At 43.8% G+C, this 27508-nt stretch overlaps 1 protein-coding gene across 4 annotated transcripts in view; it reads left to right on the top strand.

Moving 5' to 3' along the window:
• Positions 1-27508, top strand: part of TSPAN4 (tetraspanin 4) — a 383591-nt gene that overhangs the window by 151168 nt on the left and 204915 nt on the right. The window contains exon 1 of one of the 4 annotated variants that reach the window (XM_026850344.1): positions 27113-27337. The exons of 2 other annotated variants lie outside the window; for them this stretch is intronic. The gene's annotated coding sequence lies outside the window, so the exon portion shown is untranslated. Of the gene's footprint in view, positions 1-27112; positions 27338-27508 lie in introns of those variants that run through there. One more of the 4 variants, XM_026850347.1, reaches the window with a different exon arrangement.

Here is a 27508-nt window from a genome sequence, read left to right as displayed (position 1 = left end):
CTTCACCACAGGCCAGGAGTGAGAGAAAGGAAAGACATAGTTGCTACCTGAAAGATGAACAACAGGGACTTTAAATGCATTCTGAAGGATTTTAGAGCTGCCCTGTCCACAGTGCTTTTTTGAGGACTTGAGGTCAGATAATATACCAATTTGTATTGTGCTACCATGGTATTTCCCCAGAAGATTTCAGTGCTTTGTAAGCAACTGTCACTGTGATTTTAGGCCCCCGGTTGGTTGCATCTGATGGCCTTTTCTTGTGTTTTGAATCACTTTATTCTCATCAAGTGGAAGAGGAGAGTTTATGATGGAGTGTTCTCTCATCCATTTCTTACGGTCACTGTGTCTGGTATTTTACAGATGCTTCAGGAGTGGAAATGACTGAAAAATCCGTGATATTTGTATGCTCTTCTCCTCCACAACTCTCTGATCTATGGTGGTATTACTTCTCTGCTATTTGTAGGTCACACTTTTGCAGAGCTATCAGTGCACAATACTTCTAACTTTGTCAGTTTGTACTTTATATACATCTCAGGTCAACTAAAGTACATCCATTTGTAATATGATTGATAGTCCTTTGGGTCTGGCCCCTCATCCTAGATTCTGGGTGTTCAGCTTTTCCACCATATATCTTCTTTTTTAACATAACTGTGTAAATACCCTGCACTTGTGTGGCCATACTTAAACTCTCCGTGTCCCTTCTGTGACAAGCCACTTATAATTTGTAACCACGTTTCTATGAATTTTTGTAAAAAGTCTCCGTATACTTTTCCCTTACTGCTTAGGTCTGCCAGAGTATCTCTTGTTGTCTGTCAGGTGACTTACTCTCAGTAAAAATATATTCCTCATTTAATATTTGGAATGCAATCTGAGACACAGTAGGTCCATCTTCCGCCTGTCAGGCAACCTGTCGTCTTTTCACGCTCTCCTTCCAAAACTCTGTGATTCTTGAAGTGTTTCACCTCCTGCCTTGCCCTCAATATACAGCCTGTTTGAGTTCTATCACTGTGTTACGCAGCCCCTGTAGATCGTGGAATTGGAGAATAATTCATGTTGGAAGTGACACCAAGAGGTCATCTGGTCTGATCCCTTGTGCCAAGCAGGACCAGCTTTCAAGTTATATAGGTTTGGTCACTCGGGGCCTTTTTAAATCTTAAGTTTTGTCTTCATCTCCAAAGAGGGAGATTCCCCATGTCTAGGAGCCCCTGTTCCAATGTTGGACAACCTCACAGTGATTCCTCCTTTCCCCTTCTCCCCCCAGTATCTAGTGAGATTTTCCTTATTATAAGTTGTGGCCATTGCTTCTCCTATTCCTGTGCAGCTCTGGAGAGACTCTGGGTTCATCTTCTGCATACCTTCCCTTGATGTTGCTGAAGCCAGCAGTACCATCCTTTAACCCTCTGTTAAGACTGCTTGAGTCCAGTTCTCAGCCTTTTATTTATCACATGCTCGTGCCCTTCTGCTAGCCTTGGTCCAGCGTGCCAATGTCTTTTTTCTACTGGGGAGCCCTAAACTGGCCCCACTGCTGCAGATACACTCTTGCCAGTTCTGAGTGGAGCAATCTAATCGCTTCCATTGATCCTCTGGCTTCCTTTCTTTTAATGCAGCCCAGTACACAGCCCATCCTCACCCCTGAGGGCAACCGCTGATTTATTTTTGATTTGTTGGCCACTAGAACCCCAGATCAGTCTCCACAAAGTCATTTTCCAGCCAGTTGGCTGGAGGATAACTTACTGTGGTAAATTATACAGAAGATAATAGGATGGTATTATATGTTTATTGTCTTAACTGTATTTTGGGTTTTTGAAACCTGTTTTCAAGAGATTAATATTATTCTCCCATGTTCCTTTTTTTTTCAGGATTTTCTTTACATCTTCATTTTTAACCCAAGGCTTAGTAAATACTTGTAATATCCAGAACAGTTGTTATCCTCTTATAAATTATTTGAGAGTCTTTATTTTCCAGGCACTACTAATCATTCTGCAAAGCTCAGTATCAGGAAATACCTAACTAATGCTTCTCAATATTTGCAGCCCAGTGTGAGGCACCTTACCAGGGCCTGTGATTTTATTGGAGTTTTGTCCCCTGCTTTTGTTATCACTGCAGAACAAATGGAACTAGAGAAGTGAGATATATCTTGGTATAACTTGCAGTTCATTTCCATGTTTATTTCCAAAATTCTAATCTACTGTTTCTGTGCAAGTCCCTTAAAATCTGTTAGAAAGAAGGAAAGAACCCTGCTGGAGTTTTGGGACTCCCACAGTGAATTTGCAGGATTTGGGGAGTAAGATACTCTTTCTTGCAAATTTAAGCTATTTGTTTTGAAATTCCGTGAAGACCACCAGCAGAATACCCTGGCGCTGCTTTAGAAGCAGCTTTTGGATGAGAAGGCTTTTTAAGGAAATGTTTTCTGAAGGGTTTGGTCTGAACTCTTCATTTGAAATGACTTTTGAGTGCTCCAGTTCTTGGTTTAATCTTTTCTAGGGGCTCTCCCTGTGTTGCTTGTAGGGAGGTAAAGCTTGAAAATCTCCAGGTATCACTATGATGGGAGGAAGACTTGACAATGCAGCAACTTTGTCTCTGAGTAGAAAACTCTATTTTGCAGGCTTTCTTAGAGAATGATTCATGATCCTTAGGGCAATGAGGAGGGCACACAGCAAGCTCTCTGCCCTGGACTTCAGGAGAGCAGACTTCAGTCTCTTTGGGGATCTGCTTGACAGGGTAACATGAGATAATGCCCTGGAGGAAAGAGGGGCCCAAGAAAGCTGGTTAAGGTTCAAGAATCACCTCCTCCAAGCTCAGGAGCGATGCATCCCAACAAAGAGGAAGTCAAGTAAGAGTGCTGAGAGGCTGCATGGATGGATAAGGAGCTCCTGGATAAGCTCAGACACAAAAAGGAAGCCTACAGAGGGTGGAAGCAAGGACAGGCAGCCTGGAGGGATATAGAGAAATTGTCTGAGCAGCCAGGGATCAGGTCAGAAAGGTGAAAGCCCTGATAGAATTAAGCCTGGCCAGGGATGTGAGGGACAACAAAAAAAGCTTTTACGGGTACATTGGTGATAACAGGAAGACTAGGGAAAATGTGGACCCTCTCCAGAAGGAAATTGGTGACCTGGTTATGTGTGATAAGGAGAAGACTGAGGTAGTCAATGACTTTTTTGCCTCGATCTTCACTGGCAAGTGCTCCAGCCACACCACCCAAGATACAGAAGGCAAAGGCAGGGACTGGGGGAAGGGAAAACCACCCACTGCAGGAGCAGATCAGGTTCAAGACCATCTAAGGAACCTGAAGGTGCACAAGACCATGGGACCTGATGAGATGCATCTGCTGGTTCTGAGGGAATTCACTGGCCATCTTCTTTGAGGAGGTGTGGCAGTCCAGTGAAGTTCCTGCTGACTGGAAAAGGGGAAACAAACCCCTAATTTTAAAAATAGGAAATAAAGAGGACCCAGGAAACAGCAGACCAGTCAGTCTCACCTCTGTGCCCAGCAAGATCCTGGAAGCTGTGCACATGGGAAATAAGGAGGTGATTGTTTACAGCCAAAATGGCTTCACATACCTGACAAATCTGGTGGCCTTCTATGATGAGGTTAGTGTTGGTGGATAAGGGAAGAGCAACCAATGTCATCTACCTGGACTTGTGTGAAGCAGTGTCTCACACGACATCCTTGTTTCTGTATTGGAGAGACATGGATTTGATGGATGGACCACTCGTGGATAAGGAATTGGCTGGATGGTCAGACTCAGAGAGTTGCAGTCGATGTCTCGATGTCCAAGTGCAGAGCACTGACAAGTGCTGCTTCTCAGGGATTGGCGGTTGAAGCGGTGCTGTTTAACATCTTTGTAAGTGACATAGACAGTGGGATTGAGGCACCCTCAGCAAATTCGCTGATGACACCAAGCTGTGCAATGTGGCCGATGTGCTGGAGGGAAGGGCTGTGCCATCCACAGGGACTTGAACATTCTGGAGAAGTAGGACCATGCCGACCTCATGAAGTTCAGCAAGGCCAAGTGCAAGGTCCTGCACAGCACAATCACAGCACAAATACAGGCTGGGTGAGGGGTGGATTGAGAGCAGCCCTGAGGAGAAGGACTTGGGGGTGATAGTGGATGAAAAACTGACTGTGAGCTGGCAATGTGCGCTCACAGCCCAGAAAGGCAACCATGTCCTGGGCTGCATCAAGTGGAGTGTGGCCAGCAGGCTGAGGGAGGGGATTCTCCTCCTCTACTCCACTCTCATCAGACCCCCCTTCAGTGCTGTGTCCAGCACTGGCGGCACCAACATCAGAAGGACACAGATGTGCTTGAGCGGGGCCAGAGGAGGCCACGAAGATGGTCGGGGGGCTTGAGCACCCCCCTGTCAGAATAGGCTGAGAGAGTTGGGGGGTTCAGCTGGAGAAGAGAAGGCTCCAGGGAGACCTCAGAGCGGCGTCTCAGCACTTAAAGGGGCTACAGGAAAGGGAGGAGGGACTCTGTATGGGGGAGTGTAGGGATAGAATGAGGGGTAACAGTTTTAAACTGAAAGAGGGCAGATTCAGATTATAGATAAGGAAGAAATTCTCCCCTGTGAGGGTGGTGAGGCCCTGGCACAGGCTGCCCAGAGCAGCTGTGGCTGCCCCCTCCCTGGAAGGGTTCAAGGCCAGGTTGGACGGGGCTTTGGGCAACCTGGGCTGGTGGAAGGTGTCCCTGCCCATGGCAGGGGGGTTGGAACTGGGTGATCTTTAAGGTCCCTTCCATCCCAAACCATTCTGTGATTCCCTGTCATTATTCTGCTTTACCGCTGTTGTATTTACTGAACTGGAATGTATTTCGTGTCAAAAGAAAGGCATGCTGCTGTTCTTATGTTGAAGTGCCAGCTCTTCCTCTCCTGCCATCCCTTGCATCCTGACATTCTCCATCTCAAAAACTAAATGTCTTTCTAGTGTCGTGCTAATGATTATGGGTCTCATTTGACCAGAATGTGAAGGTCCAGTTGATTTCCCCTCTGGAAGCAATGTACCCTGCAGGTTTCTAAATCCAAAAGCATTTATATGTAAATATGGCAAAAGGGTCTCAAAATTAAAATCTGTCATCCGTACAGATGCCAAACTAGTGCAAAATCAAAAATGTAACCCAGTAGTCACTGTATCTATTCCACAGGAGTAACAATAAACAGTAGGCTGAAACAGCTTTTCATGGATTGCCTGAGGGTTGGTTTGTTGTTGTTGTTGTTGTTTTTTGTTGTTTTTTGTTGTTGGTTTTTTGTTTGTTTTGTTTTTGGGGTTTTTTTAAACAGCATTCCCTACCCTACAGATCAGCTGCAAGAACAGGAATTACAGTCTGCAAAAATACAGTCTATTCCTTGTCCTGAAGCAGTGGCAGGCTGAGATGGTCTGTCATCAGGAGTGTCACTCATGTCACAGAGTCACTCATGTCATGATACATTACACAGGCAGTGTTTTCATGGCTGTACCCATGTTGCTAAACACGGGACCCACCTTTACTATTAGAACCCTCTTTTCTGGGTTAATTCAAGCTGAATTTTGTGTGCACTAAAACCCCAACCAAGTTTAGCAGAGCTGCAGTGGTGACAAATTATGGAAATTAAATTTGCCAGCCTAGAGGCAGCTGTGAAAAAAAGATGGCATGTTAGCAGTCCTGTTCCACTAAGGGCCGTGACCGTAACAGACAGCCCCAAAGTACTTTATGCCATCGCCCACCTACATAGGCAGAGTTATTAAAAGCCTTGTTCAGTTGTGCAATCAGAGTAGTAAGAGCAATCTGTTCTCCTGAATATATATTTCGGTTAATCAGATATGATTTAACAGCTTTGGTCTTCTGATTGATAAGGCTTTTTATAGGTTCATAAAAGATTTCTTAAACATAATAAAAAATGTCCTATTAAACTTGACTTCACAACACCAAGAGAGGCATCTCTTTTCCTGACCAGGTAGTAGATGGTAAAAATGTTATTACTGAAATTCACTGCTGGGTGGGAGAGTGCTGGAGCTCTGTCTCTATTTGCCTGCAAAGAGCAGAGGAAGTGAGGTGAAGTTAGTAGGCAAAGACTAATAAAAATGTATTCCTGCCTGAAAGCAAAAGTGTATCCCTAGGAAGACATTGTCCTCAAGTCCCGTGGTGCTTCAGAGAAGGGAGCACAGAGGAGCAGACTGCCAAAAAGACCCTGAATGGAGTGGAGTTGCTTCTTCTTTGTCCTAAACCAGATGGGTGCCATGTCCATCCTCATCAGTTCATGAGTGCAATGACCATTTCTTCATGAAGCAGGTTTTGACATTTTTAGCTACTGGTGTTTTATTACATGGTCCGTTTTTGTGCACACTGTGAGATGCAGGAGTGTTCCTTCTCTTCTCCCAGCAGCACTTGTTAACAAACATGCTTGAAATGCTTTCATCCCTTGGAATGCTTCATGGAATGTCAATTGCTTTGTCAGGCCTGTGTCCTCCACAGCTATTCCTGTCAGTGAGCTCTGCCATGCAAACACATAATCATCTCTTTCAAGAAGTCAGTGATCACTCCAGGTTGTGTATTCCCAATATGTATAATTAATTGTTGGTTTCTTCTGATACAATGGCATAGTTGTTAACATGTAATTGAAACATAACTTTAAAATATCATCAGATGCTATATCCTCATGAAACTGAAAGGTAATAGTAAAGGAATATAATTCACAGCCAGAATATTGAGGAACTGTAACCCGACTTTCTTCTCTACCAGTTCCTAATGACTTTTTTATTTCCTAGTGGATGGTTAAGGGGGATGTTGGAAATAAGGTGGTCATCCCATCATGCTTAGAAATCCACTAGATCTGGGTTATTTGGGGCAAAAGGGGGAAATAATTTTTAAAAAGCCTAGCACTTTGTTCATGCTGTTACAGCTGTAGCTCTGTACCACATCCAGTGCTGGGGGACTAGTGCATGTGGGGAGCGGTGGCCTTGGTGGTTGGGTTGCTGTGAGCGTGTGGTTAGCCATGGCGCTCGCTGTGGTGGCCGTCACTGTGACACTGCTGGGCTGTGCATTGTCACCAGCACAGTGCTGGGGGGGGAACTCAAGGGGGCCAAGCACTCCGCTCCTGGGTCCTGGGGCAGGAAGACAGCTGGGTTCCACAGCCCTAGTTCTTGGTGGGAAGGTAAGAAAAAAACTTCACAGCAGCTTCCTGAAAAGCAACTGGTTAAAATAATGAGGGTGACGATCCCTAGAAGTTAGTGGATTTGAAAAATTTTTCTGACATACTTTCCAACTAAAGGACAATCTACCAGTAATGTTTACAAGGAAAACTGCAGCATTTGGGTTTCTGTTGTGCTTGGTTTAAACCAAGAAAACTTGGGCATTAAAGTGAAGCTGGAAGAAGGTAGATTTATTAAATAAAGGGTAAACCCAGGATATCTTCAAATGATAAACCTTCAGAAGTAGTTTTTTGAAGGGCTCGTGTGCTGGGTCTGGCTGAACTGGAATTGGTTTTCCCCTACAGCAGCCCTCACGGTGCTGTGTTTTATGCTGGGAGCTGGCAGGTAACCCTGGTGTTGTGGCTGCTGCTGAGCAGGGCTTACACAGCACCAAGGCTCTTTCTGACGTTTCCCCCAGTGGGACGGGGTGGGCAAGATCTTGGGAGGGGACACAGCCAGGACAGCTGACCCGAACCGACCAAAGGGATATTCCAGACCGTGTGACGTCTGCTCAGTATAAACCTGGGAGAAAGGAGGACGGGGCTGGGGTCACCCTTGGTCCTCCGAGGCAACCACTACGCGTATTGGAGCCCTGCTCCTGAGAAGGCCCCACAGCGGCTGTCCGTGGGAAGCAGAGAATAAATCTGTTTGCTTTTGCTTCCGCATGCGGACTTTTGCTTCGCTTTGCTTATATTAAAACTGCTTTTGTTTCACCCACAAGGGTTAGTTTATCTCTTTTCCCCTCTTTACCCTATTGAGAAAACAAGGGGAAAGGAGGGGGGAAGTGATAGAGCGACTTGGTGGATACCTGGCATTTAGCCAGAGTCAAACCATCACAGCTCGTTAGAAATAGGATGAAGTTCTTAGTAATACTGACAAGTGCCAGCAGAGGGCATTTGGAAACTTGGCTTTTCTGTTTATTTATCTTCCCAGGGATGAAAGACCTTGTGCAATTTCTGTGAGGCCGATGTCCTGCAGTGCTGGTGGCTTCTGTGTTGGTACAGGCCTATGGTGAAGGCAAAACTTAGTTTTTTGTTGTTTTGGGGTTTGTTTCTTTTTTTTTTTTTTAATTAACGTATATAATATTGGCATATATAATATTGGCACAAGGCTCTCAGCAGTGACCACTTTATTCCACTACTCTGTCTTGAGTACCAAGAAAATTGCACATCTGGCGTAGTTAAAAAAGACCAAATGGTGACTCTTTGTATTCATGACCAATCATCCAGTTCCATTTCTGTTGATCAGGGCTTTTGCTATTTGCACCAGGGTATGTAACATGGTGGAGTACAGAGGAGGGCTCTCACCAGCAATGCATTTGAAGAGCTATTGTTAAAGCTGTGCAACAGCATTAAAGCGTAAGAGTATTTAATAATAATGCTTTTCTGCTCTGGGGTTTTGAATCAAGTGATTCACATCTATCAGCTTTGATTGAGGCTCTGGCAGCATCTTTCTTCAAGAGGCTTTCACTGGACTTTTACAAAGACAGTGTCAAGGCATCTAAATGAGGACAGGATTGAACCTTGAGACTGGTTTGGCCCTTTCTTGTTTTGGTTCTATAGACTGAGGTCTTGAGAGGATGGAAACAGATCTAGCTGAAGTCTTAAACCCATACCCCCATAGGAAAATTTCACTGCAGACTGCATAAAGCCTTTAGTAAAGCATGTAGCAGAAGTGGCAGTGGGACTCAGATTGCTGGACTCTACATGCTCTGCTTTGGTCCACAGTTAGAAATTAGCCTTTGCCGGTTTTCTTTGAAAGCCAGAGTATGCTGCTAAAATGTGGGGTGTGCATGTGAAACCAACTGAAGTGCACTTTTGCAATGTGATATATGGCTCCAGCACTGTGAGGCTATTAAGGCTTTCAGCTTTCTTAGCTCTTTGGAAAAATGTTAATGAAAATTAGGGAAAGGTATTTTTTAAAGCTGTGTAAAGATGCATTAAGTGTACTTGTTTGTGGTTCCTTTGTTTGCTATCATGCATGCTAAAATATTACAGATGTGAATTTTAATATAAGGGGTGGCTTTATTGCATATGCTAAGCAAGTACACTTGGAGATTAGTTTCTCAATCTCATTTGTGGCAAGATATGATTTATGCTGCCAAATATGATTTATTAAGTATGTCTTGATAAAGTGGATGGAACAAGATCTTTCTGGGAGCCAAAAAGATATTGATTTATAATATAAGTGTCAGTAGAAAGACAGAGTAAAAAAAGAGGAGCTGAAGGGTACATTTATTGATATATATTTCATATATACTTTACTTGCTGTAACATCTGCTAACAAAATCTACCTGACACGTCCTTATATTTTGTTGTATCCCTGTGGCAGAGCTTTCCTTAGGCCTTTTGAAAATGCTGACTTGTTAGCGAATGTTAGTTTGTGCTGCAGTATCTATCTACATTGCATTGTGCTTCCACATGCGCGTGTTAAAAAATAATTCATTAACTTAATCAGAGATAACTTGCAGAACCCCTAAACTTGATTATTAACATTTGGGTGGTTGGTTTCAAAGGTGTTTGCTTTCCCTTTCAGCATAGATATATGTCAGCTACAAAAAATGAACTTTTCCTTTGTGGAGACTTGTCATTGTGGCTGAAAAACAACTTGTTCTCTTCTTGCAAACATGCTTGAATAAGTTGAGAGAATGGCTGTTGGGAGGAGAGAGAAGGGAGAGCAGGGCTTTTGGTGGGCTGTCTGCTGTGAGAGGAGCATAGAAGAGGGGAACAATTTCCTCAGCCCTTGGACAAGTGGATCCAATGCTGTAGTTTTGCATCAGCATGATGCCAATGCAGTGGTTACCAGCATGCAAAGCTGTATGTTTAGGAAATGCAAAACTGTTCAGTACTGCATGCCCAAATCCAGTGGAATGCTTGGCTTCGACTGTGTGGCTAGCAGCTCCTTTTGGTATGTAAGATGGGATTTCTTTAAGCAAAGCTAAAATATTCCCTATGTGATGACAGTGCGTCTCACTCCTTTTCACTATCGCCACCTGTCCGTACTGTATTTCCCCATTTCTGTGTTGTCTTCCCCTGCATATACTGAGTGCTATCTGTTATGAACTACTTTAGGACAATGCCAAGATTACTAGAAATGTGGCAGACCTCCGTTTCCATTTGCAGACCTGTCTCAGAGGAATCAAGTCAATACATAGGTTGTAATACTTGTTCTGGTTGAAATGAGTTTTCATCCAGCCAGTGTAATGATTGACACAGAGGAAGTAACATTGGAATGACTAGCCACATGTAATTTGCTCTTCTAGTAAGAAGAGCAAAAAACCACTTCAGTGAAGACTAGTAGTTGTTATAATGATATGTAACAGTAAAGTTGACCTCTCGCTCAGAAAAAGCTCTTTCCTGGCACCCACTGATAACCATTAAAAAGCATTTTAGTATATGATGTGTATTGATGAGTTCGGGTTCATGTTCCTTGTGCTCATAGTTGGATTTCAGGTTTGTGCTGGGTACCTCCTCCTTATCATTATCATCATGCTGTTATTACCACTATCATAGAGCACGTCCATTGCCAGTCCTGCTGCACTGATAGCTAGAAACCTTAACAAGCTGGTGAGAGATGGTATAAGATAAAGGGCTGGGGAACAAATTTGAAGCATAGTGATTGAGTGATCTACCCAGCATTGGAGGTCTGTGTCAGAGGTTGGATGGAAACTTTGTTTCTGGCTTCAGTCTGAAAGTCCACTTAATTTTTAGGGACAATATCTTAGTCCACCTTGATTTTTCATTTGCAAAGTAGACTGACTCCCATCTTTCCCTTACTCCTCCTAGCAAAAGGCTAGATTTAATCTTCTTGTTTAGCACATCAGGAGTCACATCAAGTTTTTTGAACTCTACAGGCTCAGTGTAGAAGAGCAGCTGTCAGTAAAATAGCTGCAGATGCCTGATATTTAGCTATTTCACATCTACAGAAAGACCTTTAAATTATTCTCTAAATGAAAAGGTTTCTTAAAAGTTTGCCTCTGTGCTCTTCAGACTCATAGGTAGACCTCCCACTGACTTCGGTGGGCACTGGATTGGCCCACACAGGGAGAAGGAAAAGAACATTTGAATTTTGGAATAAACACTAGCTGAGCAGATAAATCCCAGTAGCTTTCTCATTGCCGTGGCTGCGTGGTTCCCTACCCCAGGGAGCCATTCTGCCTCCTCATCTCCTCTCATCTGCTTTAGGGAAATTTCCATGCAGTATCACACTGTGCCTCTGTCCTGGGCAGTCTTCATTCAGACCATGCATCTTCCAGAACCACTTTGAAAAACATAAACCAGGGCTATGGTGAACAGCCTGATACAGAATAAACTATGGCATTTGGCAGCAATGGGAGGCTGTGACAAAACGTGTATTTGGCAGCAGTGTCCTGCTACCCCTTTGCTTGCAAGGAAAAATCAATCTAAAAGCCAGATTCTCAGACGTAGCTGGCTTGGGTATGTGGATTGGCAGGTAGCAAATAACAGTGTGACGTGACTTCTGGCCCTTACTGGCAGCTCGCCTTGAGACAGAAAGGAGCCAGCCGTGCTCCCAGATGGAGAAGCAAGAGGGAGTCTAACTTCAGGATGTGCAAGGTTCCTCCATAGACACTGAGGCCTGGCTGGCAGCTGATTCTCTATGAGGCTGGTGACAGCTTGAGGGAATGGCATCTCACCTGTGCCATAGCAGTATAAACTATGTGAGTCGAGCCTTGGCACACACAGCTCAGCTGAATCAGGAAAACAGAGCCCCTACTCAAAGAAAGGGGGAAATGTAAGCAAATCCCAGGGCGCAGTTCAGAAATGCTACTGCACGTATTTTCCACAGCAGCAACAGTAATGAAAAAGGCAGCATATACATGGGGGAGAAATACTTCAGCGGTGGTGCTTGCCTGAGTGGAAGCCTCTGCAATTTTAAGATGGTTGGCTGGATTCTCAATTGGTGTAAACCCATCCAGTCCTTGTAGTTAAGTTGTTTTGCAGCGGCTGAGAATCTTGCTTATATATACATCTGAATCGTGACTGAGGAGCGTGAGCCTCTGAGGGATTCATATCAAAACCCGATGGTTAATTAGCATATGGTGTTAAAAGCAGATCTAGTTTAAGTAACAGTGCTTCAATACACCTATCTAGACAGAGATTTAATCCTTGATTCTGAAGAAGAAAGATGAGCTGGCAGGTCTCAGCTCAACCCTGACAAAGTCCAACCCAAGAATTAAAAGTTTTAAGAGAAACGTAAAACCCATGAAATTATCAATTTCTTAGGGCTATCAGTGAAGTTCTTAAGATTCTGGTTTTCTGTGAAAGTGTATACAGTGACACAGTTTATTTATATATATATATATATATATATATTAATCCCAGGTATATATATATATATATTCATCCCAGGTGTACATACCATAACCCACCTGAAACCTCCTAAAGGCCCAGGGAGTAATCCAATCAGGGAAAAGAAAACACCAACTAATATAGGTAGTCACATCAGAGGAGACTGGCAAATTGTGAAGCAAATACTTGAAACAACATTTTTTGCGACCGAAATATGTTTGCAACTGACTTGTGAGGAGACAGAAGATTTTCGCATGTACAGAAGGGAAACAGGCACCCAGCTTCCACTGAAACCCATCCTCCCTGTTTAATACATTTCCTGATCCTTTTTCATAAAAAAAAATTATATACTGATAAGACCCAATCATCTCATAGATGATATGTAAATAGTAAAGTAAGACTTTCAGTCACCACTACATTATACAGTAATTGGCTGCATTGAAAGTCTGACTTGTAAATACAAGATCGTAGTTTATTTGTTGTGTAGTGAATTGTTTCTTCTCCTGCGATGCCAAAAGCTGTTACCATGAACACTACAAAGTGCTGATTTACTTGCTGTCATGTCACTCTGGTTATTTACTATGCTGAAATCCTTGCCTCTTCATCCCTTCCCTTTGCATACAAAAGAAGACAGCTGAGAAAGTGGGAGCATTGTTTTCTTACCCAAAATAGGTGAGGACTGTGTGAGTGAAACACTGATTTCCATGAGCAGCCGTCAGAGAAATTTGCCCATAAATGGTGTGTGGCAGCAAAACCCCTTTGCCAAAACTCCCCTTCAGTGACAAGGTGGAGGAGCAGCAGCCATCAGGGTTGTTTGGTGTGGATGCACAGGGGATTTTGGAGCAGTGCATTTTTGGGTCTAGCCGCTGCCAAGGGTGGTGGGCCTGCTGTCACACCGTGCAGGGACTGGCTGCGTTTGTTGGGACCTCTGCCCAACGTGGTGTGACAGAGCGCACCTCTTCCAGCCCCAGTTCTGACTTTGTGGAAGGCAGCTATAGTCTGGAGAAGACCCAAGTCCTCCTCTGTTCCAGCCCTCCTGGAAGGGGAGGAGTCCTGATGAAGGACGTGATGTACAGGTGCAGTTAAGTAGGTCCTTTTTCCCCAGGATTTTTTCCTTCCTTTGCAGTCACAGTTGTGAAGCCCGTAGGGCTGTCTTGTTGGTGCTACGCTTTCATGACAGCTCAGACTGTTATGACAGTAACACTGCCTGTTCCAGAGTTTCCCCCTTGAAAGATCCTTATTTAAAATCCTAGCCATCAAGCAGCCTAGTTAGCTAATTGTCAGAGCTTGTCATGCCACATAATTAATTTTTGGACAGCATTCAGATGCCTCTTCAAGAGTGCATGAGGGTATGGTGGAACTGCATCACTTCTGCCCTGTCACCACAAGAATTGACTCACACTGGTTCAAACAGAGCTACAGACATCGTCATGGTGGTTTAAGCTTAGGAGCCTCTGTAACTTGATCCCACAGAAAAATCCTAGCTAACCTTGCTGCTAGTGCAGGGATTTGTTCACAACTGGCAGGGTATGACCAGGGGGATTCTGTCTCATCAACCTGCTGTTGGGAGCTTGCTTACTACAGTCTAATAACTCTGTCCTGGAAGCGCTAAGATGAGACAAACAGCCCTCAAGTTAAGGTATCTGTCTTGGATAGGAAGGATAAGACTTCAGCATCATGGATTTGAGAGCACAGTGCTACTTTTGATGCACGTACACAGTTCTTTGGCTAAACAGACTCCTTTTCGTGCCTAAGCGTTCATGGAGTCATGCAAAGACCAGCCCATTCCTGCCTCTGGCTGAGTGAGGTGGGAATAAGCCCCAGAGCTTCATTGATCTTGTGAAAAATAAAAAATGCCTTTGTTCATACACATACATATATACTTTCTTTTTTTTCTGGGAAAAATGCCAACATGCTGCTTCTAATTTTGAGGCATTGCCATCCTGGGCACAGTCTATTGAATTTTGGGGTTGTTTTGTTTTTAAAGCCATGTTATAGAAATTAATGTCAACATGGAAAGTGGTTTTTTGTTTAGAGCGTAATAACAAAAAATCATCTTTGAGGTCCCCTAAATACTCAAAACGTTATTGCAGCAGAATGTTTTGCTTTTAAATTCTGTGTGCAGCACCTGTCCCGTCCTGATTCATCCCCACATTTTCAGTAGCGTCCTAGTGGAGGCAGACTAAAGCGTGGCTCTCACTGGAACCTCTCTTCTGTCACAGCTCAGCACGGTCAAAAATTAAACTTAAATTGTGGCAAAGTTGTTGAAGCCAATTCTTTTGAGCTGCTCTCAGACTGAGAGGAAATAGTGCTATAACACACACACAGAAATCTTTATCTGCTTTCAAGGTACTTCAAGAAGTGTAGACAAGCAGGGATCCAGGACTGAAATGTTTCTGTTAGAGGAATGCAGACACCATCAACAGAGTTCTTGTGTGAATGAATATAACAAGATAAAAACACACCAGAATTTATCTAGTAAAACCTTGTAGTGACTTCTGATCGTGGCCCTTTCTGTTTGTCATGTACATCTGTTATTTAACTAAATACTGGCTCCTGTTCCCATAGCTGTGTGCCTTTCTCTGCAGCCCTACAGGACTCAGGAGGCCCAGGTGAGAGGGATGCTGAGTTATATACTCTATTCATTGCTTCTGGTCACAAGAGCTACTTTCATTGAAATGTTGTTGTCTTCATCTAAAGGAAGTGACCTCCTTTCACTTGATTGCTCTCCAGCAACCTCTGATTGACCACATTTCAGACATGCCTGGTGACTCCTGGAGCTCCCTTTTTTGCTTTTGATTTGTTTTAAGAGAGCACCTAAAAGTGCAGTTCATCTTCCTAGGTGATAAATAAAAAAGGGAGATGGAAGCAGGCTGTGCCCTGAAAAGTGCAAAATGTGGATATGAAAGGCAGAGGGGAAAAAAATTGCTTTTCTCTGTGCTAAGAATTGGGGCCACAGAGAGATTTTCAGCTGTGCTGTATAATCACAGGTGGAGTTAGGCAGAGGGCTGGCTGAATTTCTGCAGTAGCTCCCACTGATATGAGACTCTGTCTACCAGCAATGGCCTGTTCTTGTTCCCAGCAGACAATGTGCTTCCCCTGACCCTCCCTGCTTCGTGGCTTTCTGTGGCTCCAGCGCCACGTGGATCACTCCCTAGCCAGCTTTCCCTTCCATTTGTGCTTCTCCACCACTTCCCATGTGCTTGGGACATTATGGCATCACATACTGTTTTAGCTGACTGCTAAGTAAGAACCTTAACATTTTGCAAACTTGGATCCAAAATAGCACGTGGGCTCTGTGCACTGATCTGTTAGGTGGGGCCAGATGATTTTGACATAATCTCTTTGACAAGGTGGGTAAATCCCAGCTGCTGTTTGGCAGGAGCAGAGGAAAACCTGCAAGTTGGTATTTCCCTGCTGGGGAAATCAGCTGTAAGTGAACATTGCCAGGTTGAGCTCAAACCAGTTATCTTATTATTGAGAACCACTGGGACTCCAGGAAGAAAAGAGGATGCTTTTGAAGTCAACTCTGTCCGTTTATGAGCTTCAGTAAGCAGCAGAGACTAGACTGTCCCGAGGGCCAGGGAAAGGGGAACCTCTTGTGTAATTCCTCTGATCTGCAGGTTTTGTTATGTGGATTTTGTGATTTGTAGTTTAGGATTAAAAAGACCAAAGACCTTTTAAGTATGGATTTCATTCTGCTGATTGTGTCATTGTCCACAGATGTGGAGCCAGCCAGTGTGCAGCAGACCCTTCATCAACTAATTAACTTGAGTTGTCAAGCTGCAATCAGTGAGCTGCTCTCGTACTAAAATAATAATGATAAACTCCTCTCATCTGAAGCTGTCAGATTCCAGCTGCATGAGGCACAAGCTTGCAGGATCTGTAACTTACTCAATGAAGGAAAATCAGATTTGCACCTCTGTCTTGCCAAAGCCAACTTTGGCTTGGTTCCCTTTCTAGCAGAGTTTGCTGTTGGAGGAGAAGCTAAGGCCAGGCCAGGCTGGGATTGTGCTAGGACTCCTAGCAGGGCTGATAGCTGCCATCAGACTGCCAGGTGCAGTGTACTACAGTGGTGTGAGTCCTCATTTCTCAAGGAGTGTAGCTGTGGAGAACGCATGTCCTCGCTGTGCCAAGACAAGGGAGTTTCACGCTGCTAGAGCTTGTGTTTTTCTAGTTTCAGTTGCTTAATGATAAACTGGTGTATGCTGGTTTCTTTTGGGTTGTATTTTTTAAAATTTGCAAGGGGTATGTTTCTGTTGAAATTCTTCCTGTAGTTATTTTGTGAAGCAAGAAGGATGCTGCACGTGTCACTATAGGACTGGTCTAAGACCTGGCTGAAGGAACAAGTGTCCAGTATGCCTTTGGGACCACTTGTCTGACCTGACCCACAGAGCTGGCAGGCCAGAGCTTGCAGGCTCTGGTCAGGATATCAGCCTTTCTCCCCTCCTGGTTCTAGGAGCCCTGTTACATCTGTCCTACTATACTTATCATACCTAGCCTGTCTTAAACAGATCAATAAAGAAAGCCTGTTCCACAGCGAGAAGGGAGTCTTAGATTCAACCTTCCTGCCTCTCTGTCTTGCATAAAAAAATTTAATGCCATGTCATCCGAGTATGACCAATTTATAGCAGTCCTGCTCACAGCAATATCCAGGCATCATCAGGGGCAGAAGCTTGCTCCAAGATTTGCCTGGACTAAGAGCAGTCATACTTTTGAGGTGTTGAGATTGGAAGAGCACCTTGCAATGATTTCACTGTATTTTGGATCAGGCTCCAGACAGAATGCTGTTAGAGCCAGGCAGTGAGTATAATTATCTTCTGGGTATTTTCACCTTTTGTTCTTGCAAATACATTCAGCATCCTGATTCTTTACATGTGGAAAGCAGAGGTACCGTTTTGGCTTTGTAGTGTTTGACCACTATAGGAATTGGTGAAATTGTATTACAGTTTGTTTACCTTTTCTATTTCCAAGCAAAATGGAAGCATACAAAAATGATTATTTGTTTGCTTTATCCAGACAGACTTTGACCAAGGAAACTGTGTAGTCTTCTAAGAAATAATAACTAGCTTTTACTGTAATGAATCTCTTTGCACAGTGCAAACATAACAAATAGAAATTAAAAGCACAGTTTACCCTACAGCGTAGGTTTGGGTGACACTTATAAAAGGCTATAAAGCATGTTAATTAAAGTTTTATAGGCTCATAATTATGCATTATTTGAGAGAAATATCATTAACAATACCAGAGCTATGCAGAAACTTAATATGGTCTTCAGATACCTGGAAATATGTATAAAATAAAGATGTTTCTAAGGAGGTCCTCTTTCCCCATTGCATAAATCCTGTTTAAAGGCAGAAATGCAGAATACGGAGATCAGGAAGGCTGGTTCTTCTTCCTGCATTCCCTGCCATTTTTTTTTTTTTTTTTTTTTTTTTTTTTTTTGGAAACACTTCTAATTACTTTTCATCTGGGTTCTTGGTGATTTCATGCAGAAATAATTTTTTAGTATATAAATCTGCCTTCATAAAAATGCCCATAAATATAACATAGTAAACAAACTGTTTGGAGGTCAGACCACAGAAGAGGTTGACCTGGCGTTTCTAGCAGTTTAATGTACGCTAGGGCTTAGATTTAGCAGGATTAAATTTTGCAAAGGTGCTGTGCCAAGTGTTTCTTGCAGAGTAGGAATAGCTGAAAGCCTAGTGCAAACCAGTAGGAAACACTGGGAACAAACACTTGGGTGAAATTTTAGGCACAAATGTGGTTTTGATATAATCCAGCATCTTAGCCAGTGTGCAAAACGAGCGATGACTTTCAAGACTAAACAGATACTTTGGAAATATGTTTTCAGTAAGACCATCTAAATTCAAGTACTGATTATCTTTCACTCTTTATCATTAAAGGTCTAAGTTATGTCCTTATTTCTGTTCAAACAAAGCCCCATGATTAAAGTTAAATAGCATTAAGTGCCTTAGGGATAAGTTTTTATATATACATATATATATTTTTTTTTTTTTTTTTGACAACTCGAATTTGCTGAATTAGGGCTTCTGTATTATCTCTGGTAACTGAGCTTGGGTATGTTTTGCAAAAAGGGCATCACACCACATGGCCTTAAAATACAGGTGCCTCTTCTTTCTGTGTAGATGTACCCTTCCTTAGGAAATTGAGCTTATTTACAGATTTTGTCAGTGAAATATAAAAAGAGCCATATTGTGGTGATGTGAACAAGTAAATACAGATATATGGTTTCCAGTGCAGGTGATACTTTTTCTTCCAAAGGACCATTTTTATTTCAAGCATTATCACTATTATGCTCACTAATATGTTTTTTAGGAGTGTAAATCCTAGGCTGTTGTTTTAAATTGTTTACCTGTATGTGTTATCTGTTCAAAAACTGTATTTGAAAATATGTCTGCTGGTAGCACTTCTGAGGTTATTTTTGACTGTTTACTGTTATAAATGCTCAGAATGGCAAAGCAGAAAGCCAAAGCTTGTGCTTGTACCCAGATTTTTTTTTTTTTTGATAGCAGCTCCTCTCTTTTTGCTTGAATGGTTAGAGATGTCGGAGGCAAGAGATTCATTGCTGTTTACTATGTTGGGTGATATAAGCCTTATGATTCCTTACAGCATTAAGAAAAGGAATAATAGCTGATAACATAATATATGAAAATATATTTGGCCAGATGCATTTAGTTTGTACAATTCCATTCCATTTTAATATCAATATTTAATCATCACCTAGTGTTTTTGTTATTCCTTTTCAAACACTTTTTTAATTTGCTTCAAGCTCTTTCATGCCTCAGCTTTAATTTTAAACTCTCCACAGCACAGCTTGCATTGTAAGAAATGCATTGAGTTGGTGTGGCAGAACTTCCATGTCATAAAAAACAATGTCTGCTTATTCCAAGAAGTTATCTTTCAAGATGAAAAGGACATTTGTTGATCCCTTAGTGGTTTTATTTTCAGTCCTTTTATGGAAAAAGAAGCATGTTATCTTTAAGCTAGGATTTTGGAAGGAGACTGAGGGACCTAGGAGCAAATTGAGGTCTTTTGGCTATGAAGAGAAAGGTGTAGACCCAGCAACGCAGCAGCAGAGATCGCTTCTCCAGCCTGCCCTGGGGTCTTGGTGTGCTCACTCACACATTGGCCGAGTTGCTGGTGGGAGAGTCCCCTACTCGGTTTCAAACCACCTGAACTAACTCTATTTTGGCTGAAGGCACCTCCCAGCCAGCTCTGCAGGTAGATCTGTGAAGCAGTAGCCTCAAAGATGTGCGCTCAGGGACTAATACCTTCCGCTACAGCAGCTGTATACAGAGTCCAGCTCAGTCTGCAGCCTTTTAAACGCTGCATTTCTCATGCTTATGTACAGTCCCACTCACGAAAGCATTTAAGTGTGTGCTTACTATTTAAGCACATGAATATCTCAGTGCAGTGAAAACTCTGGTTGAGTACTTCGCTGAAATGGGCTTTCCGTGACCTGGTTCTCAAAACTGCTGAGCACTTGGATCCCTGTGAGGTCGTGAACGCTGCTGGGCCTTCATTGCTTTGGAAGTGGAGCTGAAATATGCTCATATGAACTTTGCTTCATGCTCATATGCTTGCAAAACCCTAGCCCTGTTTTTAAGGATGCAGACAGGAAGAGAATCCTTTTTGAATCTTTCAGGAAAAAAATCCATGAAGATGTTAAAAGGCAGACACTGGTTAGGGAACATTAATGAATCTTTGAATTTTTCTAAGTCGTTGTTTTGTTTTGTTTGCTTCTGCTTTAAAATACTTCTTTCCACAAACCATCAGAGCTGTTCAGTTTAAAGATTTTCATGTCTGATTGATTGCTTTATACTTGACAGAAAGATCCTGAGCAGCACGTGTCTGTTTGAAGTGGTATTTCTTTGAACGTCAGCTGATCTCTCAGGTTAGAGAAAGTAACCTGATTTTAAGAAAACTAGCACATAAATTGCATCTGTGCTGCTAAGACCTGCTGACGCCGCAAAGATAGGTCTTGACAAAGATTTTCTTTGGGCCACAACTCATCTTGTACAGGGTGTCAGATGGATTCTTCATTTCTGTTCTTTCATTCTTTATTACTGAGGGCATTGGCAGAGGGACAGGGCTTCTGCTTCTTCCCGAGTTCAGTGATTGGCACTGCTTGTCTTTCATCTGCAGCAATAATCCTTTCTGTCTAGGGCTTAAATATGCAGAATTTGCTGAGGAAACAGGGAATCTCCTTACTTAAAATTTTTATTATTGGACAAAAGAAATCATTAGCAAAGAAAAAGATGACAAAAGCCCAGAAGGCACAAACAGCAAGGGAGCTCTAGTGCACAGGGTTTTGGGGCCCAACTCCAGTAATTCTTTTAAAGAGGGTTTTGTTGTTTTTTTTTTTAGACTAACTTGGCACCAGCTTTTCTGCACATATGTGCATGCATGTATGCATGTGTGCATGCATCACTGTTTGTGTAGATGCTTAAATATGCCTTTAGTGTTAGTAGTGCACATATCAATACCAGTGTGTCTGAATGCACACCGGTGATGAAAACAGTTATGCAGATGAGAGGATGTAAAAAGCAGTGAGTTTTCTGCAAAAGTAACTTGTGCACAGGCTTAAGTAAAGAGCATTGCAAATCATATCCAAAATATTTTCTCAGTGTCTATGATTATGTTATTTCTATAGCAACTAATTATGCCATAAACCAAAGATCATGACTTCAGGTGGCATGTGAGCAGAAGGAGATGAGCTATTAAGTATTGAAGATCCTTCTTTTTTTTATGTAAATTTCCTTATTTATGAAGAAAAAAAAGAAAGAAAATGAAAAAAAAAACCCAAAACTTGAAGGCTGCTATATAAGTGAAATTGCTTCTGGCTGGAGTATTTTTTCAAAATTTTGTTGGAGGCATTAGTAAATCTCCAAAGGAGTTGCAGGAACATCTGTGAATATCAGACAATCTTTTTATTAGATATGGAAGTCTCTAGAACATATGACTTTCTCCTCCTGCCCATGCAATCCAGGGTTCAACCTTTTTCCAGCAAATACAGCCTTTTGCACATACTGAAATTGCTAATGAATGAGCAAGGACCCACGAAATAAAAGGGAAGGTGTGGAATGTATGTGATAAGTTTGAGGTTTTAGTGAAGCATGTTCTCTTCTGCTTGACTAGTTAAAAGGTTCTTGAGAGATCCTCAGCTTACAGCCCTATGGTAATACTCCTTGAGCTAGGTGAACTGATGCCCAGAGTAGGACTGATGGTTGGTTGATTTACCCTTTTCTTAGGGGGTTGCTTTGACAGGCCTTGCTTTTAGTTCAGGAACTGGCTTTATGGCTCTAAGTCTGACCCACTTGTGACTCTCTCAAAGCCTTTGGCAATACATGACAGCCCAGGCTCTTTGAACCATGAGAGTTTTTTAGGAGAGCACAGGATTTAGGGAAGAAACCCTTTGGCTTCTGCTTCTTTGCTCTGTGTGGGCTGTCAGAAAGGGAGTTGACATGCAGGGACACTGTCACCAGATTTCTCCATTGCTTACCTTCTGGATGGAGATGCTGGGAGGTGCTGGCTCAACACCTAGATCCCAGTCACATTCATAGAATCATGGAATGGCTTGGGTTGGAAGGGACCTTTAAAGGTCATTTAGTCCAACCCCCTGCAGCGAGCAGGGACATCTTCAACTAGATCAGGTTGTTCAGAGCCCCATCCAACCTGGCCTTGAATGTTTCCAGGCATGGGGAATCTACCACCTCTCTGAGCAACCTCTGACAGTGCTTCACTACCCTCATTGTAAAAAATTTCTTCCTCATATCTTGTCTGAATCTACCTTCTTTTATTTAAAACCATTCCCCTTCTCCTATCGCTACAGTTCCTGTTAAAAAGTCTGTCCCCATCTTTCTTATAAGCCCCCTTCAAGTATTGAAAGGCTGCAATAAGGTCTCCCCAGAGCCTTCTCTTCTCCAGCTGAACCCTCCCAACTCTCTCAGCCTGTCCTCACAGGGGGGGTTGCTCCAGCCCCCTGAGCATCTCCGTGGCCTCCTTTGGCCCTGCTTGAGCAGGTCCATGTCTTTCCTGTACGAAGGACTCCAGCGCTGGACCCAGCACTGCAGGGGGGTCTCACGAGAGCAGAGCAGAGGGGCAGAATCCTCTCCCTTCAACCTGCCACCACACTGCTCTGAATGCAGCCCAGGAGACAGTTGGCTTTCTGGGCTGTGAGCTCACACTGCCAGCTCATGTCCAGTTTTTCATCCACCAGTACCCCCAAGTCCTTCTCCTCAGGGCTGCTCTCAATCACTTCATCCCCCAGTCTATGTTTGTGCCTGTGACTGCCTCAACCCATGTGTAGGACCTTGCACTTAGCATTGTTGAACTTCATGACATTCATGTGCGCCTGCTTCTTGAGCTTCTCCAGGTCCCTCTGGTTGTCATCCTGCCCCTCAGGTGTGTCACTGCGCCACTCAGCCTGGTGTCATCTGCAAATGTGCTGAGGGTGCGCTCAATCCCACTGTCCATGTCATTGATGAAGATACTAAACAGTTCTGATCAGGGCTGAGCAGAAACTGCAGACCTACAGCAGTGTGAAGCTGTCAGGTTAAAAATAATATTCTCACTCCCTTTTGCCTTGTGATTTCAGTCATTTATATTCATGCAAAATGAATATACAAAAGCAAACAAATCAAAGACTCCATCACAAGGGGTTTTTTTTTCTCTTAGCTGAAACAGCCAGCCTGGCCCTGAACTTTGGTTCACCTTCCAGTCAGAAGAGGTAATGTTTCTCTTAGTCTTTGGAAGAGGTCCATTTTTTACAAAGCCTGCATCATGGAATCAAATGTAACCAAACAGTAGCTGCAAAGAGTGCACTGCAGGGGAGAGAAGGGATTGCTTGCTAGGCACATTGCTGGAGAATAGAACAGGCAGTGCCAAACAATTTTGATTAATGCTTTTATGTGGTGATCTCTGTATGCATGAAATTAAACAGTTCACCCTTTGGACTATATTTATCAATTGATCACCCTTAGCTGATTGTAGTGCTGTGGTGTGGAGTACAGTTAATAACCCACAGAAAGCTCCCACTCTTGTAGTAATATTTGATCTTAAGACATTTTGTTCGCTGAAACTACTGGGCAAGACTGTCACCTCTCATGTGCTTGTGTTTGTGCAAGCCCCTGTTGCAGAACAGGAGCAGTTGTCACTGTATTTATATAGTATGTTTCAGTAATAGCTTACAGCAGGATTTGTAAAAGTTTATTTTATTTTGTGGGTGCCGCCTTAGCAGTTTTTATGAGATGCTCACAAACAGGCTACTGAAGTTAATGTGAAGTGGGTTATTTCATTAGGAGGATGGAGCAGGTATGCAGAGTTTTGAAGAGAGTGGCAAGAGGCGTTAGTAGAGGGAAAGCCAGTGCAACCAATGAAGGACTGATGAGATGAAATTAATGAGGAGGTGAGTTAGTGGCTGCATTTTATGTGGCCTGAAGGGGCTGGTCTTTTGTGTTTATGAGTGTTAAATCATGGAGCAGAAAGAGAAAGCAGTATTCAAAATGGAAGGTCTGATCCAAAGCGGTATTAAAATACTCGCTGGTTTCAATTAATGGTTCCTTTGGGCTCAGAGGTGTCACACACAGTGAGGCACGAGGAGGAGAAGCCCTGGACGTGGAACAGGGAGAGAAGCAGCTAGGTCTGGAAAGACAGTGCACCAGAAGGGGAGCCAGAGGCAAGCATGGGGCCAAAGAGGCCCAGAAAGCAGCGGTCATCCAAGCCACGGGGATGGGCAGGTTCTTTATAGATCCTCGGTAGTGTGTTTTGACACATTAACCTTCACTTGAGCCCTGAGTACACACCCGAAGCTCGCTCAGGCCTCGGCAGCGGCGGTGGCCCTGCCATGGCAAGCAGGGTCCGGCAGCGCCATCCGGCCTCAGCCCCACCTGGCACCCACTGCTGCCTCTTGCGCAGAGCAGGGCCGGGACCTGCCCCCCGAGGTGGTGTGCCATGGCGAGCGCTGGGGGAGCCGCTCACAGCAACGGGAACAAGCAAGGGAACGGGGGTGGGTTTGGCTGAGGCAGGTAGGAGCATGGTGTGGGCTTGTGATGTGATGACTGCAAGCGCAGGGTGGGGGGCAGGTGGGAAGCGTGGGCTGGACAAGTAGGTGTGTGTCTTCAGGTGAGATAGCTGAAGCCCTGGATGAGCCTGTTCTGAGAAAGTGTGAGGGAAAAGGCAGTTAACGGATCTACCGTTGATGCCCAGAACTTTTACGGTTTCTATCTATTACCTGGCATTCATCTGACATCGTTAGAGCGCTTCCTCTACTCTTCTGGGGCCAGGGTTTTGGCTGGAGATGTGGAAGCGTTACCAGCCTCCCACTCAAAGTGGCAGGGACAGAGTTGTTACAACATAAATGGTAGCACACCACCAGAATCAATACAAATTGAACCTCTGCTGGCGAGGCTGCAACAGTGCTTGCTTTCCTGTGCAGAGGAATCAATATGAATTGGCCACAGGATGGGAATACACAAATACAGTTGGGGAGAGAAAAAGTGGAGGGACAGCGGAGGTGAAGAGGCCGCTAGGTCCAGGCTGTGATTTTAGGCTCAGTCATTAACTAAAAGTTTTGTGAAAGCTGTAATTCACCTGCCCCTCGGGTCACCCTTGTGCCCGTAACGGCCCAGCGGTGCAGTGCTTCTGAGCTTTATTCTTCTTGGTTCATGTAACTATTCCTTCACTGTAACAGCTTAAATGTTGATACGGGTCCCAGCATGTCACTGCCCCTTTCATCCACTTCCCACCAGGGATGGGAAAAAATAGAGTACATCAGCCTTTCTCTTTTTTATTGCTTTTCCCTAGTTCCCGTGCAGGGTCCTACTCCTACATATAAGCATGTCATCCAAGCTGTGGTTGGCCTGCCAGGGCAATGTTGCTATCTCAACATTTTTCCATTTAGGCTAGCAAGTCTGACTGGGTTTCCTAGTGTGGAAGATTTAATAAAAAGAATGATTCCAGAGCTGTATAATGTCTATATCCCAAATGACACTGTTTCTAATTAGCTGTTGATATTGGCATGAGAAAGAAGAACAGCGACGACTTGAGAGCTAAATTTTACCCTAAAGTGCCTTTGAAAAGTTGTCATTTCAATGAGGTGTGCTGAGGGATGGTGGTGAATGGAGGCTGGGGTAAAAGTACCTTTTATTGTAAGGGTCACATGGGACCTCTGCCTTCCTCATATGTTCTGCATCTGTCTGAAATATACCCACTGTGTGTTGATGTTTATTGTTTTTTATTTAAAAGCAGCATTTAGAAACTCTCCCTTCTACCTCAGATCCTGGCTATAGAAATTATTCCACCCATATTAAGGACTGAATTCTCTTGGGAATTGATAATTTCTTGCCTTAAGGAAAGGTGAAATCGAGTGATTTCTACCCCTTTTATTATCCTGATAGCAGTAACTGAGCTGCTTTTGAGCCTTCAGATGTCTAGTTTACAGTAAATATGCCAAATTGGCCTCTGTTACATGCTTGCAATACCATGGGCACACTTGTTAAATGATTACCTGACTTGACACTGTTTCAACATAATCTGTGTACTGAGCTGTACCCAGTTTTTCTTTTTACCGTTTAATATGGAGCTTTGTGCATAGGCATTTCTGTATACTGACAGCGGACATATCAAATATTTGAATTGGCTTTGGGTTTCCATTGCCAAAATGGTCTACTTGCTATACAGACAAGGAGGAAGATTGGAGGCAGAATTGTTTGGTGCCATAGGAAAAATAAATGGTGTATTGGAAACTCAGACTGAGAACAGATCTGCCTGCATGGGACCATCTTTATGTCGTAGGAGAGGAGGACTCTTCTTTCTGGGGACAGAGTTTATACCACGCAGGAAACAGGGAGGAAAAGGAGAAGAGCGAGCTCTGGCATGGGTATGAAGTATCTCTGTTTTTAGAGGTATGGCAATTAAAAAGTGAAAAAGTTTTAAGTCATTCAGAGTTGTTGAAACAGATGGCACAGAAGTTATTACCCTTGTGTTCTGTGCTCAAGTTCTTTCTCTCTGAAGCTTGCACCAGGTATGTCCAGCGTATTTATAGTTTGCAGAGGAAATGAAGGGAAATAATTAGACCAGCTTTGCAGTTTGCAAATTAACAGAATTAAAGGGTGGTTTGCAAGGGTGAACTGCTCAAGCTATGTGCAAAAGCAGCTCATTTTACTTTTACTAATTTGTTCTTTAATTAATCGGTGCCTATGTCTCTTGATTTGTGCTGAGGCTGGCAAGATGCTTCATGCAAGAAACTTGTTTTCATCTTGATTAATTCTCTGCTGGGGCAAAGCCTTTTTAAGAAATATTAGCCAGCCATCTTCTCGCTGAGCTCCAGGAGCTTACAGTTAAATTTGTAAGGCAGGCAGAGGGTGAGAGAAGTGAAGGCAGAGACAGGCCAGCCCAATCCTACAGATCAGGATTTGGTGCGCACAGAGACAAAGCGAGTTACTCATCCAGGGAATTTAGGGCACAGGTTTAGGGTAAATGAGTCTTACTTTCCTGACAGCTAATACTGTCGTTACCCCAGGTTTCAGTCAGATTTTTCCTTTCTGAAAAAGTTGTGTGTGGCAGCTTTTACTCGTTACTGCCAGTGGGAGTAGCCAGCTTTTAGGGAAGCGCTCCCCACCGTAGGGAGCGCGATGCCAATCCGTGAGTTACCTGCCAGGGGGAGATAGGCTGCTGGAGAAGCAAATGAGCTGCCGAGACATTTTGCCGAGCGCTGGTGCCGTGGGACGGAGGGAAGTAGGGAAGCCCCGGTGATGGGTCGGCAGCGCCACAAGCGAGCTTCCCGGCCGGGGAGGCGCGGCCCGCTCTGACCCCGCTCCCCGCCGCGTCCCCAGCGCTTACGCGTAAGGCATTTCTATACGGTTCTTTACTCCCGTTCCTCTCGGCAGCGCTGCCCGTGTCTGCGGGCAGCTGCCCGTCAGGCGCCATCGCCGGCCGCTCGCTCCGTGCTGAGAGTTCCGGAGCGGGGCGGCCCCGCTCCCTGCCCCGGCCGGGGGCTCCCGCCGCCGTCCCCG

The sequence above is a fragment of the Athene cunicularia genome, assembly GCF_003259725.1.
Source record: "Athene cunicularia isolate RWA chromosome 5 unlocalized genomic scaffold, athCun1 chr5_part2, whole genome shotgun sequence".
Classification (NCBI taxonomy): Eukaryota; Metazoa; Chordata; class Aves; order Strigiformes; family Strigidae; genus Athene; species Athene cunicularia.
The sequence above is the reverse complement of the archived record's forward strand: the minus strand, read 5'-3'. Positions and strand labels throughout refer to the sequence as shown.